Source organism: Schistocerca piceifrons, chromosome 10 (genome assembly GCF_021461385.2).
Source record: "Schistocerca piceifrons isolate TAMUIC-IGC-003096 chromosome 10, iqSchPice1.1, whole genome shotgun sequence".
Taxonomy (NCBI): domain Eukaryota; kingdom Metazoa; phylum Arthropoda; class Insecta; order Orthoptera; family Acrididae; genus Schistocerca; species Schistocerca piceifrons.
The window spans coordinates 112,773,727-112,791,623 of NC_060147.1; positions in this window are offsets into that span (position 1 = coordinate 112,773,727).

Below are 17,897 nucleotides of genomic sequence, written 5' to 3' on the forward strand. Positions count from 1 at the left end.
CTCAGCGCGTCAAATGGATTGCTGTATGATTCAGAATTTCACCTGCCTCGAGATGACTGGGTGTTTGTGTTGTTCTCTTCATTTCATCATCATTCATGAAAGTAGCGAGACTGGGCTGAGCAAAAGTTGGGAATTTGTACGGGCGCTGATAACCGCGCCCAGTTGAGCGTCCCACAAACCCATCACCACCATCACCATCATTCAGAATTCCAAGAAAGAGGTTTTTCTATCACTGATGTCCGAACTAATTTTACTGTATAGTGAGTGAATTGGCGTATCTGTGGAGTGTGCTACCGCCTTGCAGGATTTATGGCAAGCGAACGGGCGTAAGTCTGCTGCAGTGTGCTTCCACCTGGTGGCATTCATGTGAACTTGTAGTTGAGTGGTAGGGGGCTAGTAGCGCACGCCGTGAACCGTGCGGATTGTTTATCAGATCCGTATGTATTTGGCCCTTAGGGCAATTACGTCACGCCAGTTGCACAAGCGCAGAAGCTCCTTAAAACGTGGACAACTGAAGGTGTGCTCGCGACACTGAAGCCAAGTTTCACCGAGTCTGAAGGAGCAATATGTAGCACAAAGCGGCAGATTTAGTGTCTTGTTTTTCAGATTACCGCATCTACGTAACGTTTAACAGTACTGAAAGAAAAATAACCAGTAAATCCGCAAGGTGTCAAAAGTTAGGGTGTTCACGTGCTCTTGTGCTCTTACACACTGGTCCACGGCATTCAGGATTTCACGTGAGCTCAGGGAAGGCGCGGTTCGCATGATCGATGTTGGGTTAGGAATGGTTGTGCATTACTCTGTTCTGCGATATGAATCGGCGCTTTTAAGTCGCTCGCTCTCGAGGGTCGGCCTTCGCGTGTCAGATGGGCAGTAAATCTGTCGGACGGCCCTGAAAGAGGGGCGGGGGGGTAGATCGCGTGATCAACCGAGATATCGAAACCGCGACTTGGTTGCGTCCCGTGATTCCTCGTCCTTGCCAAAGCCATTCTCCTACACAAGAGAATGTACGGAAATTCAGCGCTTGCGGTTGTCCCAGTCACAGTGACGCAACAGAATTCACCCATATTCACCCGGTACGTGTAACGTCTCGTCGTAATACTGTGACCACCTGGGTCACGTGGCTCGTGCGAGTGCAGTGCCAGGGGGCAAAAACGTCCGTTTGCGTCTCGCCTCAAAAACAACGTATTTAAAGCTCAGTTTTGTATGTTCCTTCAATAGAGCGGTACCGTATCAGTCGGTATTCCCTCTAACGATACGTGTAACAGATATACAAAAAACACGAAGGCCGCCAAGTACTCTAGCAGTGATTGAGTAGCGATGCTGCGGAACGCTGATTAGTCTACATTATCTGCCCAAAAGTATTCGGACAGCCCGTGTAATGCGCAGCTGATCACTGGATACCAGAGAGCCGCAACTGAAACTGTAGAAGGAGGCGGGGAGTCAGTAGAAAAAGACGTAACTGCAGATTGATTGGTTGGTTGGTTGATTGGTTGGTTGAGGGGGAGGGGGTTATGGGACTTAAACGGCAAGGTCAGTCCCGCAATTCCAAAGTTACTTGCTTAAGAGCAGGGTTCGCAAAAGTGGACGGATCCAGTCAGAAGCGAGGAAGTTCAAACACAATGGAAGGCATAAAAGGGAAGGGCAAATCTAAAAACTGGAAAAACAGAGGGATAAAAGAATGCAAGGTGATGCGGTTATGGGTCCCAGACCTGTAAAACTGGAAGAGAGGCTCCAACCATGACCTTGCTCCAGGAATAAAGGAAAACCTTATAACTGAAAATAAAAACCACTTTCGCATAGGAAACTGAGGACCAGTTCGACTATCCGTGAATCTTCTGTTAATATTAAAGATAATGATCCTAGAATGCTATAGTTAGTATGCAGGGCGAAACGAAGGGAACATTCAACCAGTATATCGCATACCGTCAGGCATAATACAATGGACTCCCTACTAGAGTAGCTGAAGGAGTCTACTTGATTCTGCGGAGTTTATTATTGACAGTAGTAGCGCACCAGATGTCATTCCACTGTTGAGCGAAGAGAGATCTGGTGTGAATCCGCATACCTGCACCTGGAATCATTAAAGGGAATGGGGGATAAGTATCCGTCTCTGTAGCCAAACGGTCAGCCAGTTCATTCCCTGGCAGGCCCACATGACTTGGGACACAGAGAAAGAGAACTAAGCAGGCGGCACGGTCAAGGGCAGAGAGAAGATCATCGATAGCAGAGACCAAAGGGTGACGAGAGTAGCATCGGTCTATAGCCCGCAAGCTGGTCATCGAATCGGTATATATAAAAACACTGTGGTGGGAGCCCTGAGTAACAAAATGGAGGGCCCTGTTAATGGTTAGCAGCTCTGCTTGGGACTCGCTACATGATCCCGGCAGTAGATGGTGTTCCATGGCAGTGCGAGATGTAAAAGCTTATCCCGCCTTATGTATCCTTTTAGAACCATCAGTGCAGAAGATGGTAGCACCCTGGAACTCTTCAAGGATGGAACATACATGACGCCGAAATATCACAGGCGCGACAGAGACTTTGGGACCCTAGAATGCGTCGGTCGTAATCTGTGGTCAAGGCACCATCCAAGAGGGGAGGGAGGGAGTAGAGGGTGGAAATACACAGGGCACATTCCAGTGAGTGGAGACCCAACAGATGGAGGTGAGACTCATTCCAACCGCCAATCCCACCAGTGTCCATAGGATGACATCCGTCGTTTACAAAGAGGACGGGGTAGATGGAATGGTCAGAGAATCGTCGAATGGCGACTGCGTATTTGCAGAGGGGGAGTCCCCACTTCTGCGAGGAGGCTGTTGACAGGACTAGTACGAAAGGCACCGATAGCCAGACACACCCCATAATGATGAACAGGGTCAAGGGTTTTGAGAGTGGAAGGAGCCGCCGAGCCATAAACCTGACAACCATAATTAGTCTGTACAAAAGCAGAGCGTGGTAAAGATGGTGAAACGTCGCACAGTCTGCACACCAAGATTTGTGGGCTGCAAGGCGAAGAGTATTGGTTGGTTGGTTTAAAAGAGGGGGGAGGGGGGGGGGGGGGGGAGAACGAACTGCTAGGTCATCGGTCCCTCGTCCCGAATAAAATAATTCCACAAAGGTGGGAGTAAAATAATACAAAACACAGCCGGAAGAAAGGAGAAAACCACAAAAATAACAGAAGGGCAACAAGCATTAAAATGGACCAAATCGGACAAGAAAACCCCAGAGACACTCAAGAAACATGTAGAAGAGATCAAAACAAGAGAGCAGATTACCATGGCTGGCTGACCCTGAGAACAGAAAGGAGAAGCCAGCCACTCAAAACATTAAAACCTCCACCCTAAAGGCACTAGGAGGGACAAAGGACATGCGCTGAAACTTAGATCAAATGATAAAACCCACACTCACAAATAAAACGTAAAACTGAAGCTGCTGTTGAGGCATTGTCGCCCAACAATGAAGGTAGGGTGCTGGGAAAGTTAAAAGTCCGCCACAGAGCGGCTACAAGTGGGCAGCCCAACAAGAGGTGGACGACCGTTATTTGTGAGTCACAGCGACACTGAGGTGGGTCCTCGCGACGGAGTAGGTATCCATGCCTTAGCCACGTATGGCCAATGCGCAGCTGACAGGACAACTGATTCCTTGCGGGACGCCCGCATAAAAGACTTCCACACATTCGTAGTCTCCTTAATGACACGCAGTTTGTTGTGCGTATTGTTATGCCATTCCGTGTCCCAAAGTCGAAAAACCCTGCGGCGTAAGACAGAACGCACGCCAATTTCGGAGATGCCCATCTTCAGAAGCGGTTTACGCGTAGCCTGTCGCCAAGTTCGTTGCCTGGGATTCCGACGTGTTTTGGGGTCCACACAAACACCATAGAACGAAGGGACCGTTCCAGGGCATAGATGGATTCCTGAATGGACGCTACCAAAGGTTGGCGAGGGTAGCACTGGTCGATAGCTTGTAGGCTGCTCAAGGAGTCAGTAAACAGGAGAAATGACGCCAGGGCATGAGCAGAGATATGGCCGCCAGCTCTGTAGTGAAAACACTGCAGCCATCTGGCAAGAAGTGCTGTTCAGTATGTCCTCCATGAAAGTACTCAAAGCCTACGTGACCATCAGCTATCGAGGCGTCGGTGTAAACCACTTCATGGCCCTGGTAGATGTCGAGAATCGAGAGGAAGTGATAGCAGAGAGCCGCAGGGTTAACTGAGTCCTTAGGGCGATGCAAAAGGTCCAGAAGGATCTTTGGCCTAGGTATACACCATGGAGGTGTATGTGAATGGACCTCGAGGAGAGGTGGTAATGGGAAGGACTCCAATTCAGAAAGAAGGGACTGGACGTGAACCGCAAGTCGTAAGCCCTCACCTGGGGCTCCGATGCGGGAGATGAACCGCCGTGGTTGGGAAAAGACGGTAATTCGGATACGCAGTCGAACTACAAACGTGTGCAACGTAACTGGCGAGCGCTTGTGCACGCCTAACCTTCAGTGGAGGGACTCCGGCCTCCACCAGGACACTGGTCACTGAACTCGTTCTGAAAGCTCCCCTCGCTAGGCGAACGCCACAGTGGTGCATTGGATGGAGTAAACGCAACGCTGAGGGCGCCGCCGAACCGTAAACCTGACTCTCATAGTCAAAGCAGGATTGGACAAGGGCTCTGTAGAGCTGCAGCAGAGTAGAGCGATCTGCACCCCAGTTGCTCAGGCAGCTGAGGACATTGAGGCGCTGCCAGTACTTCAGCTGACGAAGATGAGGTAGCCAAGCCAATCGGGCGTCGAAAACCAGTCCTAAGAATCGATACGTCTCCATTATAGTGAGTGGATCGTTATTAAGGTAAATTTCTGGTTTTGGATGAACGGTGCGACGCCGAAAGAAATGCATGACATACGATTTCGCGGCTGAAAACTGTAAGTCGTGGACTAGAGCCCATGACTGCGCCTTGTGGATGGCTCCCTGTAGGCGCCGCTCAGCAACACCAGTGCCGGAGGAGCAGTAAGAAATGCAGAACTCATCCGCATACGGAGGAGGTGAGACCGACGGCCCTACAGCTACTGCTACACTGTTAATAGCCATTAAAAACAGAGGGACCCTCAGTACGTAGCCCTGCGGAACGCCATTCTCCTGAATACGGGGGGAGGGGGGGGGGGGGGAAACTGTGGGAGGCACCGACTTGGACACGGAGCGACAAGATGTTTTGGATAAAAATCAGGAGTGGGCCCCAGAGACCCCACTCATACAATGTGGCAAGGATATGATGTCGCCAGGTTGTGTAGTATGCTTTACGAAAGTCAAGGAGTATTAAGCTTCCGCATGCATGTAGTCTTCAGGTGGCGAATATAGGGCACTCAAATCAAGTAACAGCAGAATGGGACGTCAGGAGAGCTGGGTCACTTCTATCGTGGATTAGTCACTTAACAAATCCTGCCTAGATTGCCGACCTGAAACCAATGGAAAAAGCTTAGGAATGTGCTAAAACGTTTAATTCCCTCCAGATCACAGTAGCCAGCCTGAGACTGTACCCTGTCATACAGCAACATCTGTGAGGCGATGCTTTGTAGATACTGACATTCCTAAAATAAACCCTGCCGAAATTCCCCACCTGAAACCAATGGAGCATCTTTAGGAAGATTTAGAACGGCCAATTCGCTTAAGAGCCTTCTCTCATCATCAATATACATGTTTTCAAGCGAATCCTGACGATACAGTTTAGTAACGTGATGGTATATACCTCTCAGGGTCCTTAGGAAACCTAAAAAAAAGACATGTGGTATCTTTTCCTTGTTCTTGCTGCAATTTATTGCGCTGGGCTACGTTCCAATTTGTAAAAACCATTGTACAAACCAAAATAAACAACTACTGTTCGCTTTCGTTTTGACAATCACGACGAACTCAACAGTTTAACTTACTGGCCGCTTGGCGCAGTAGCCAACAGAATCGAGGCGAAGTGTCCCGACTGTTATGTTAGACTGTGGGTGTTACGAACTGGCACGAAGTTCAGCAAGGTATCCACTCATATTGGTGTAACAGTGTGATGAGAACTGATGGAATGTGTTCAAAAATGTGCAGATGTGTGTGAAATCTTATGGGACTTAACTGCTAAGGTCATCAGTCCCTAGGCTTACACATTACTTAACCTAAAATAATCCTAATGACAAACACACACATCCATGCCCGAAGGAGGACTCGAACCTCCGCCGGGACCAGCCGCACAGTCCATGACTGCAGCGCCTTAGACTGCTCGGCTAATCCCGCGCGGCGATGGAATGTGATGGCATGTAACTGAGTGCGAAATAGTCTGTCGTGGAGCTTATCGTGAAACCGGATATCCTTTAAGGTGTAGCTTCAGATAGTGGGATAATATTTTTCATAGGCACGAAAAAAAAATCCAGAGGTTGAACTTGTCCAGTGGTTCCAGGTGGTATGAACTGCAATGTCACACACTTTTCACGGGGAATAGTTTGCTCTAAAGCAGTAAGGTATTTACATGAAGACCAGGAATGGAGCAAAAAAATGGTTCAAATGGCTCTGAGTACTATGGGACTTAACATCTGAGGTCATCAGTCCCCTAGAACTTAGAAGTATTTAAACCTAACTAACCTAAGGACATCACACACATCCATGCCCGAGGCAGGATTCGAACCTGTGACCTTACGAAGAAAAGGCACAGCAGACGCAAACCCTAAGCGAGCCCGCTACAGCACCATTAGTCGGGACTGGACAAATGCCACAGAAACCCCGGACGTGTGATTATTCATTTCCGGACGACTGGAGGCTGTTCTGAATGCCAACGGCTTGTCAACACCGTTTTAGGCATGCACTCTCTCTGTATAACATTGATGATTGTAGTCTGTTTAGGGACTGGGGTGCGAGCCAACTACTTGAGAATTGAGCACCGCAGCATCTACATGGAGGTTCTGCAAAGAAATATTGAGTGGTCTCGGCTGCTTCGAAAGGAATGGGAAGGAAAACTGCATTGAGAGTAAACCGAAGAAAGACGAAAGTAATGAAAAATAGCAGAAATGACAACAGCTAAATAAATAAATGTCGTGTAACTTGGGCCGCCCGCCGGGTAGACCGTTCGCCGGGTGCAAGTCTTTCGATTTGACGCCAATTCGTCGACTTGCGCGTCGATGGGGATGAAAGTATGATGATTAGGACAGCACCTCACCCAGACCCTGGGCGGAGAAAATCTCCGACCGAGCCGGGAATCGAAGCCGGGCCCTTTGGATTGATATTCTGTCGCGCTGATCACTTTGTTTTAATCTCATTTTGTTCGCTTTCGTTCACTGCATCTGCTCGGGGAGGAAGTCTTGAGACACCCGTTTAAGTACGTCTTTGATCGGTTAACTCAGTTTTTGTTTTTATTACAGAGGGCAGCTGACCGAACACCCTGAGCAACCGCGCCGGTGATGAAATGATGATGATTAGGACAACACCCAGTCCCTGGGTGGAGAAAATGTCCGATCCAGCCGGGAATCGAACCCGGGCCCTTAGGACTGAACAGCTCAGCTACCGGGGCCGGACATGATAATAGGTAGAAACCCAACATAAGGATTGACAGTCACAGAGTAGACAAAGCTATAGAATTTGCTACCTAGGCAGCAAAATAACCCAGGTCGAACAGAGCAACGGTAACAGCAAAAGCAGACTAGCAGTGGCAAAAAGGGCATTCCTGGCCGAGAGAAGTCTACTAGTATCAAACATAGCCCTTCATTTGAGGACGGAATTTCTGAGAATCTACGTTTGGAGCACAGCAGTGTGTGGTAGTGAAACATGGACTGTGGGTAAAGCGGAACAGAAGAAACTGTAAGCATCTGAGATGATGTACTACAGACGAATGTTGAAAATTAGGTGGACTGATAAGGTAAAGAACAAGGAAGTTTCGCACAGAATCGGAAAGGGACATGTGGAAAAAGCGACAAGAAAAAGGGACAGGATAATAGGACATCCGTTAAGACATCAGGGAATGGCTTCCATGGTACTAGAGAGAGCTGTAGAGGGCAAAAACTGTAGAGAACGACAGAGATTGGAATATATTCCAGCACTTAGGTTGCAGCTGCTAGTCTAAGATGAAAAAGTAGGCATAGGAGAGGAATTCGTGGTGGGCCTCACCAAACCAGTCAGAAGACTGGTGACTCCTAAAATTGACCTTCGTACATCCATAGTTGAAATGGAGGACACTGGGACGTCAGCTGGTATACATTTATATTAAAAATGAAGAAATTCCTCCAGCTGAATTTAAGGTGTCGATTTTATTTTAGCAACTAGTTTCAACGTTGTAACGTTATCTTCAGGCCTATACAGTTGTTGACGTCAACTGCGTGCGGCTGATACTAGAAGTCAGTGGTGAGATACGGATGTACTCCGTGTGGAAGGTGTTTAGTAACTAGTATGAAGTTTAAACCGTCAGTTCGTACTAGTTACTAAACACCTTCCACACGGAGCACGTCCGTATCTCACCACTGACTTCTAGTATCAGCCGCACGCAGTTGACGTCAACAAGTGTATGGGCCTGAAGATGACGTTGTTACAACGCTGAAACTAGTTGCCAAAATAAAATCGACACCTTAAATACAGCTGGAGGAATTTCTTCATTTTTAATATATAAATATAAACACAAAACTGACAGCTGCTCGGCGTGGTGAGTTGTGAGGTCAGCTATGCGTAGTCGAGTGGCGATGGAGCGGTCTGTCCGCGCTGCAAAAGCGACGAGGGCGGATGATGGGGAGGGGGGAGAGGGGTGGGGCAGCGTGTGACGCAACAGCTGTCTGCGGAATGTGGGGCAGGCTGCGGCCTTGCGGAGGAGTGGACGAGGGGGGCGCTCCGATTCCCCGTTACACCTCAGAAATGAGCTTCCTATACTCGGTTTAAAGTCTCCAGCGAGTCCAAACTCGCCATCTCCGTAAACACGGAGATTCGCCTTACCCATCTCCGCCGCTGCCCACTTGGCCGAGAAACCCGTCAATTGGGTCACTGTCGGCTAGGAGTGGACCGTACTAGCGCAGAAAAGAGAGCGAGCGCAGGTGGTCGCGGAATTGCCGGAACACGTGCAACTGTTAGCATGACCGTTATTATATACCAATACAATGACTAATCGAGATCAAGGAAAAAATTCGCTTCACCAAGAAAGTGCAGTGAGACATAAACGAAAGTTGGTACGCGTTGTTACGTTTGTGACTTACCAAACGGGATAGCGTTGGTAGATAGACAATAAAAAAACACACAAACACACAACCCACGGTTGCTTCATCAGGAAAGAGGGAAGGAGAGGGAAAGACGAAAGGATGTGGGTTTTAAGGGAGAGGAGAGGGTAAGGAGTCATTCCAATCCCGGGAGCGGAAAGACTTACCTTAGGGGGACACACACACATATCCATCAGCACATGTGTTGATAATGATAGTGACACGAAGCCAGGTCAGGCGGTGTTTCAGTGTTGTCCATCCGAGTTTTGTGATCGCTTCCATGGTTTTTTGACTGACATGTGGCCGTGCATTGTCGTACAACAGCAAAACATTGCGCGCTTGTGTATACCTGTCCCTTTTGCCCCCTAAGGTAAGTCTTTCCGCTCCCGGGATTGGAATGACTCCTTACCCACTCCCTTAAAACCCACATCCTTTAGTCTTTCCCTCTCCTTCCCTCTTTCCTGATGAAGCAACCGTGGGTTGCGAAAGCTTAATATTTGTGTGTGTGTTTGCGTGTTTTTTATTGTGTCTATCTACCAGGGCTTTCCCGTTTGGTATTTATTTTTTGTTAGATCATGATTCTCTCTCTCTCAGGGATATTATCTTTTCTTATCACTTTTACTTACGTGCGTAAGTAAATATGAAACACGTTCTTGAAGGGCCGCTGTTACTCATGTACCAACTTTAGATTTTGAACGCGATGACTGAAGTATAGTTGCCGTTAACTGAATTGAATGTAACTTTGTTAATTTCTATTTATTGATTGTAAAGCAAGCCTCGAGAGAATTTTGATTGTTGCCGTTGAGAGGCCAAGATAAAACTTACTGAACTCGTGGAATCTGTATAATATAAAAAAAAATGAACTTTAACGTAAATTATCTGTCACAATTTATAAAGGTTCATACAACGAAATATCTCGCATTTACAGTTACTATTAACACTTTGTAAAATAATAATTCGGCCTCGTAATGGCCGTCCAGAGGCTGCATTGGAAGACGAGCTTCCCGCAGAGCAAATTACTGAAAAAAATGCTTATTAAAAGTAATTAGCCGCTGCGACCATTTGAGGTGACAAGTATTATAAAGAAATTCATTTTGTGATAACAATAATTAATTTGTTTTAGCAGAATACCGAATAACTTACATAAAATATGTGTAGCCGCTCAATGGCTGCCTTCCGTATCGCGAAACAAAACAATGTGTATACCATAGAAAACGTCCGTCCTCCTTGGCCGTACAATCGCGTCTCTTTACGATCCTTTTTTATTTTCATAGACATCTTTTAAATAAAGATGTTACTCTTAAATTATCGCTGCATATCAGTTGTTTCAAGAACATTAACTGTATCTTTTATACTAATTATGTTCATAAAATACGATAGCCCGCATCTCGTGGTCGTGCGGTAGCGTTCTCGCTTCCCACGCCCGGGTTCCCGGGTTCGATTCCCGGTGGGGTCAGGGATTTTCTCTGCCTCGTGATGGCTGGGTGTTGTGTGATGTCCTTAGGTTAGTTAGGTTTAAGTAGTTCTAAGTTCTAGGGGACTGATGACCATAGATGTTAAGTCCCATAGTGCTCAGAGCCATTTGAACCATAAAATACGATAAGTGTTATTTCACCCTTAACACTTCACAAAATTGTTCACTGTTTACAACCGATAAAATGTCAATATTTATGTGACGCACCGTCACAGCGTGAGTGTACACCTGAAAGATAATATCTATTCAGATCTTCTGCCAGTCGCTAACAGCGCCACTATGAGAATGCAAATCAGGTTTGCTTGAAATACGCGCTGCAAAGGTCGTGAGCGCTAGTTAACTTTCAGATTGAACACGGTGAGTTGACATTAGTCCAGAACGCCCTAAAGGCGACAGACACGCCCTTATCAACACCTCAGGAGGTCGTGTAAGAGGGCAACAAGATGCTGAATATTTCGTCTGCGATACTGCAGATAAAACTTGGCAGGAATGTAGCCACTGTACGTGACTGCCGGCAGCGGTGGTCACGGGAATATGCAGTCACAAGAAGACCGGGCACGTGGCACTACCGAATGCGAAGCTCATGGTGTTCGGCGCATCACTGGTACATCGTACTGCACCTGCAGCAGCAATTTGAGCAGCATGAGCCGTGGTAAAAATTGCTTTTTGAAGAGCGCGCCGCAGCGCGTAGTGTGAAGCAGTCGCCCTCCGTTTCTGACGGTGGCGCCGCTGTGGCAGTCGCAGCTTTGGTGTCTCCCTCTGGTGGGAAAGGGGAAAGGTAGCCTGTTCACGTGCATTTAAGGGGCGCTATGAGCTCGCCAGTCGGTCAGTGTGGGTCAGTCTCTCGTCCCCAGCTTGCTAGTCTGTCTCTCGTCCGCATTTGTTAGGCAGTTAGTGTCGGTCTGTCGTTCGGGGTGCTAGTATGTCTGTCGTTCGGATCAACCTTTGAAGCCGGCAAAATGAGAGTCTTTCCACTGCGCCATTAACAGAACTCAGCGAGCGGTCGCCCGGCCGGGGCTTAGTTCCTGCATCTGAGTCTGCGCCTTAGGCCGCCAGTCTGCTCGAGTTTGCTCAGGCAATGGTCACTGGCGGTTGGATCGATCGGTTGGTCGGTCGCGCACTGAGACACAAGATGACTTGTCCGTCTTGAGCGCCAGCGCGTGTGAGGTCGCCACGTGAGTCGAGTGGGCAGTGGCATATAGCGAGGGGCAGTGGCTTCGCGGTCGACACGAGAGCAACAGGAGTCAACTCACGACATCAGTCTGGTCGGGGCGAGCTGCGACGCCTAAGGCTGTGTTCACACTGCCGGCCGGGCCGAGCCGAGCCTGGCCGGGCCGCCGCCCGCTTCGGTATCAAACACATGGTTTTGAATTGCGGTGTTCACACTGGCGGCCGGGCCGCGCCGACACGGCGTGAGCCTCCCGGAGCCGAGCCGACGACATTCCGAGTGTTTAATATTGCCGGCGCGAGCCGACCGCAGGCGCGAGCCTGTGGAGCAGCACTACAGCTTCTGCAGTACACGCATCACACGTCTCCCTTCTGCTTTCATCACAAGTGTGACTGCACACGTCTTTTATTTTAAGATGTTACCTCACATTTCACAATCAGTGAGGAAAAATTACGTTTATTATGATGATACATGCGAAATTACTTTTATTTCATTTATTTAATCTACCGTATTTACATGCATTTACAACAATAGCTTGCCAGCGATCGCGGCATTGCCGCCACTGAATAGTTCGCAGTTACTTGTAAACGGAGACAGATATGAGTGTCACTGAGGGACGGAAATGTGTCGCTACCAGATGATAATGCATTGTTAAGTCATGCTGTGGCAGTTCCTTATCAGTGGAAATAGAACCACTGAGTCAAAGGGCATTATCTCAAAACTCTTCGCCTATCAATCTGTCTATCTTACAAGGTAATGAAAAGAATTCTGTGAGGTCATCAGTGGCTCCACATGATGAACCATCACCACTGCCAAGCGCTGCATCATGAAGAAAAAAGAAGAAACAAGTTGGAAAATTCTGAAGGAGTATTTCTGCGATTCTTCGTTGAAGGCACAGCAAGACATTACCCAAAATGACGAAGCTAATTACTTCCTAATGATTCTCAGGAGTCCCATAAACTCTCTTCCCCTCAGAGGTTAGCGTTTGTGAAATTTAAAATACAAAAGCATGACTACAATTAACTGGAGGTAGCGAATGCTGTACAAAGTTCTACTGCAGACCAAAAATTTTGTACTAAAGAATCTTACCTTATCGTTATACACAATTTTTCTTCTGCTGTTATACTTCTGCGAAAATTTGTGTTCTGTTTAGAAATTTAGTCTTGAATGTTCTGCAGCACATACTGAAATGTATTATGATTCATTCTGTAATTAGAATAAAATTTTTCAGGATAGTTTTTAAGTTCTTCATATAAAGAAAAAACTCTCCTAAATGTCTGTCACTATTTATGGGATGAATCCATAACCTCCTAGTTCTTCTGTACTTCAAAACTCGACGAGTTACAGCAGATTCAAAACAATACGAATAAAAGAGTGAAGACATTGTTCTACACGACAGCACAGACTAGCTAAAGGCGAGCACCTGTTGGCTGCAGCTGCGTTTTCTACTGACTTGCTTGTCAGCTGTCAAAGGGTGGGGATTTTTTAAAATTTATTTATTTGGCCTCCGGCAGCTGACATCCATTTAGCCAACGAGTGGGGATTACCTTGACAGTGCAGCGCAGCCCGCCAAGGAAGAAAAAAAAAACAATGAAGAACAATGAAACGCACATCTGTGTCGATGTACAGTAGTTTCATTAACTCTCCATTATTTTTTCTGTTAAAGTAGACAACGAGACTACAGAATTGCGCTTCAGTTTCTGCAGTAAACGTATCACAAATCTCCAGTTTGTTTTTGTGATTAGTTTTACACCACTGATCACTAGTAATTAATTTTTTTTCTGTCCTGCATAATATGACTACATTAAACCAAGCTGTAACCGCTAGAACTCCGTGGCTTGCGGACGCGGCACTGACGCCACTGAATATCTCGCATTACTTGTGACCAGAGACAGATATCAGTGTCATTATCATTTCAAAAACTTTTTGGTACTTTTAGCTACATTTCATTCGCAACAATGTATGGTCTAAAATGGATCTAACAGTAAGCTACCAGCTACATAACTTTTTCACTACAAGATTTGTAAATCAAGTGCACATCGTTGACAAATAGCATCACTTCACAATGACTTAAGAAATATGAAAAGATAAATGATTCAATACAAAGCTAAGATGTTACACTAGCACGTGTACAAAAATAAGATTTTTTAGCCACATACTTTCTTCAAAATCGGTTGGGAAGCGTTACGAAACTAAGAAATCACGCGAAACGAAAAGTAGACTTTTTCTTTTTTCACGACGTAAGTAACGCTTTTAAGGAAAAAATGAGTTCATAAAACGATGTGGCGCAGTCTTATATACCGCTAAGAATTTTTAGAACATGAAAATCGGAGAAGTGGATTTTCCCCCTTTTCGCGCGGCTCGGCGCGGCGCGCAGTGTGAATGCCCTACACGTCGGCCTGAGCTGGCTAGGCATGAGCCGAGCCAGTACGCGTCAGCCCGGGCCGGCCCGGCCGGCAGTGTGAACGCAGCCTAAGACGGGAGATCGGCGCGCCTTCCTGCGTCCGTTGAAGCGGCTGGCAGCGGACGGTTCGGGAGAGCGATTTGGGGGTGCAGTGCCAGGTCTTCTCGAGAAATCACAGTTTATTAGAAGTTAAGTGATTCGCGATATCTTGCTTGATTTGCTCTTGTTAAATTCTACTTGTTTTCTTGGTGAGGTCACCAGCCGTTTTGCTTTGGGGTCGTCCCACCATTCTTCTCCGTTTGCCCACCCGCGGGAATGAGATTGTTTATAAATTGGGTGGTTCGTTTTTCCCTTGTGGAGTAGGGGCGGGTTAGAGCAACCTGGGGTTCGGGTTGATCGGTAATCTCCCTATCAATCTGCCGTACGTTAGTAGCTGCATCTGTCATGTTTGTCGGATTCGGTGTGTTAACGAATTTATTGCTTGGAGTGTGACGGCCTAATTCCTCAAATATATTTTGATCTTGCCTATCACCTTGAAAGGCGGTATATGCGTACTGTGGAGCACGTTAACTCGTTTGGCCAACCTTGTATAATGTTATATAAGATTGCATTTCATGGGCTTTTATTTAAATAGTCATTTTAGTATATAAAGTTGCCACTCTTCCACCGTAAGACTTTCTTAGAAGTTAAAATCAAGTTGCACCTTCGGTGGCAAGTTAATACTTTAATTTTAGTGTTTTGTACCATTTCCATCCCTCCTACAGGGTGCATAGTTTATGTGCTTGTGTGAATTGTTAAAACTTTTAGTTTAAAGTAATGTGGTGTGTTGCAGATTTGCACCAGTGTAGTCTTTCAGGGGTTGTTGTGAGCGGTCGTGACTATGGCCGTGTCAAAAGGGAGCGGCAAGGTCCTCAGCCCGAAAGCTCATACAGTCAAAAATTTGTTCTTTCCGCCTCTGAATAAATTGTAATTTGATACTTAGAGGGTGCTTTCTGATAATAATTTTAAATCTGTTCTTGAAAAAACGCTTTTAGGAATAAAATTCCCATTTGTTAAAAGCAATTTGATTAGGATTTCATCAGTTACTCCCTGGCAACTACTTCCACGCTCACGTAGTGTGATTAAATGTGTCAATGTTCTTGATGAATCGCTAGTAAACAAAATAAATTTTTAAGAATATTCTTTGAAAAGAAATCCACGGTTCACAGCAGTTGGCACCACAGTGGTGCAACGAACTGCCACAAAAAGGTTATTTAGAGAACAGCCAGAAGCCCCGTAGCGTGCATTCCCAAACCACCGCCATCTGCGACTTCAGTGGTGTCAAGAAGCGCTCACTAGCGGACAGGGTGGAGAACGGTTGTGTTTTCTGATGAAAGCTGGTTCTGCCTCGTTACCAGTGACGGACGTGTTTTGGCCAGAAAGAGACCAGCTGAGGGCCTCCAAGCAACCTGTATCTGCTAGAAACACTGGACGTACTCTTGGAGTAGTTACCGCTTCGGTCGCAGGTTCGAATCCTGCCTCGGGCATGGATGTGTGTGATGTCCTTAGGTTAGTTAGATTTAAGTAGTTCTAAGTTCTCGGGGACTGATGACCACAGCAGTTAAGTCCCATAGTGCTCAGAGTCATTTGAACCATTTTTTGGAGCAGATATGGTGCGGAGTGTGACAGCAGTAGTCTCGCGATTACTCCACGCGCCCTGACTACAAATCTGTACGTCAATCTGGTGATTCCACCTGCTGTGCTGCCATTCATGAACAGCATTCCAGCGCGTGTTTTCCAAGAGGACAACGCTGTTGAAATCCAACATGATCAACGGTATGTCGCCTCTGACTGCTCCATCACCAGATCTATCTCCAATCGGGCATGTATGGAGCATCATCTGACGGAAACTCCAGGGTCATCCACAAACAGCATTAAACCATCCGTGATGGACTGACCTGCTGGCCACGGTGGCCGAGCGGTTCTAGGCGCTTCAGTCCACAACAGCGCGACTGCTAAGGTCGCAGGTTCGAATCCTGCCTCTGGCATGGATGTGTGTGACGTCCTTAGGTTAGTTAGGTTTAAGTAGTTCTAAGTTCTAGGGGACTGATGACCTCAAATGTTAAGTCCCATAGTGCTCAAAGCCATTTGAACCATTTGATTGACCAAGTGCAACAGGTATGGAACTCCATCCCATAAATTGACATCTGGCACGCGTACAATACAATGCATACACGTTTACGTGGTTGCATTCAACATTATGGCGGTTACACCAGTTTCTAATGTACCAGCATTTCAAATTTGCAATGACTTATCTCGCCCTTACATTAATCTTCACTTCAGTATGTTACCTAGACCAATTTAGTCCCGAAATTTCATTACTGTGCATTAATTATTCATTGGTGTTGCGATTTTTTTTCAGTCAATGTATATAAAGTCTCAACATGGATATCCTGATCAACCAACACAGATAGTGAAAAACCTTTACAAAAATACGCGCAATGTAATAAAGGTAGGAATAAATCACAAGAAATAACTACTAAGCAAAGTAGAAGACAGGAGTGTCGACTATTTCCTATTCTTTGTAACATTTACAATCACTGCATTCTTTGTAAATGGAAATGTAAAATCCAGTCTGATCAAAAATTGTTTTCGATAATTCAGTTTTAGAACCAGTCTCTCAAGTCTCTAATTTAGGCTGTGCTAAAAGTCTTGATTTTCAATCTGATATAGAAAATGTACACAAATTATAAGCAGTCTGTGGTACCATTAGAGAAACACTGTGTTATGAAGTAGACAAAGAAACCATAATGAAATTCTGCAAGTTATGTCGGTTCTAAGTTATCCTATGGAAGCGAAAGCTGGGTTAAAAAAAAAGAAAAAAGAAAATAAAATTCAGTCAGCGGAGATGAGATTCCTAACCAAGATGAATGGCTAACAAGAAGAGAGATTACTTCAAATGAAGATATTAGAATACAAATATTTTCAACGTGAATGAAAAAATTCGAAAATACCGTGGATATTGGAGACACCACCTCACGAGAATGACAGGTTACAGAATTACCCAGAAGATCCTGAATTACAAGCCGAATGTGAAGAGAGATATCGGAAGACCCCCCAAAAAATGGCAAAGATTTTGTTTGTGCGTTTGAAACAGGCAACATCATAATCCTTGAAAGGAAGATGATACATATTTGTGTACGCATATATCCACAGAATTTTTTCGAAGTTTGCTGTATGCGACACTACCGCTACATGTATATAATTATCATATGACTTTTGTCACCTCAGTATATACCGTTAGGAGACCACCTCTAAAACACTAATCAATATCAGGACCATCTCTCCACGTTACAGTTTTGTTTTGGGGATGTCCTGGGGAATGTTTCTTCAAATTCAGTCAAGGGAAGAACGGGCGAGACAAGAGCGTGTTTACGCAGAGCACTTTTCTAGGAAAACATTCTTGCCAGAACGCTGCCGACAGCGAGAGACAGGAGTAAGAGCTATCTACTGATGGCCCTTGTGCTGGTATTGAATGATTTCCTACGTTTTGGCGATGTAATTGTTTTTACGGTCCGTTTCACTCTATTGGAACAGCACGAGACAAAATATTCGTAAAGGGGCATGTAAAAATTTGTAACTTCCTGTAGGTGATGCATGTCTTGTGTGTTTGTGCAGATAGTAGAGTA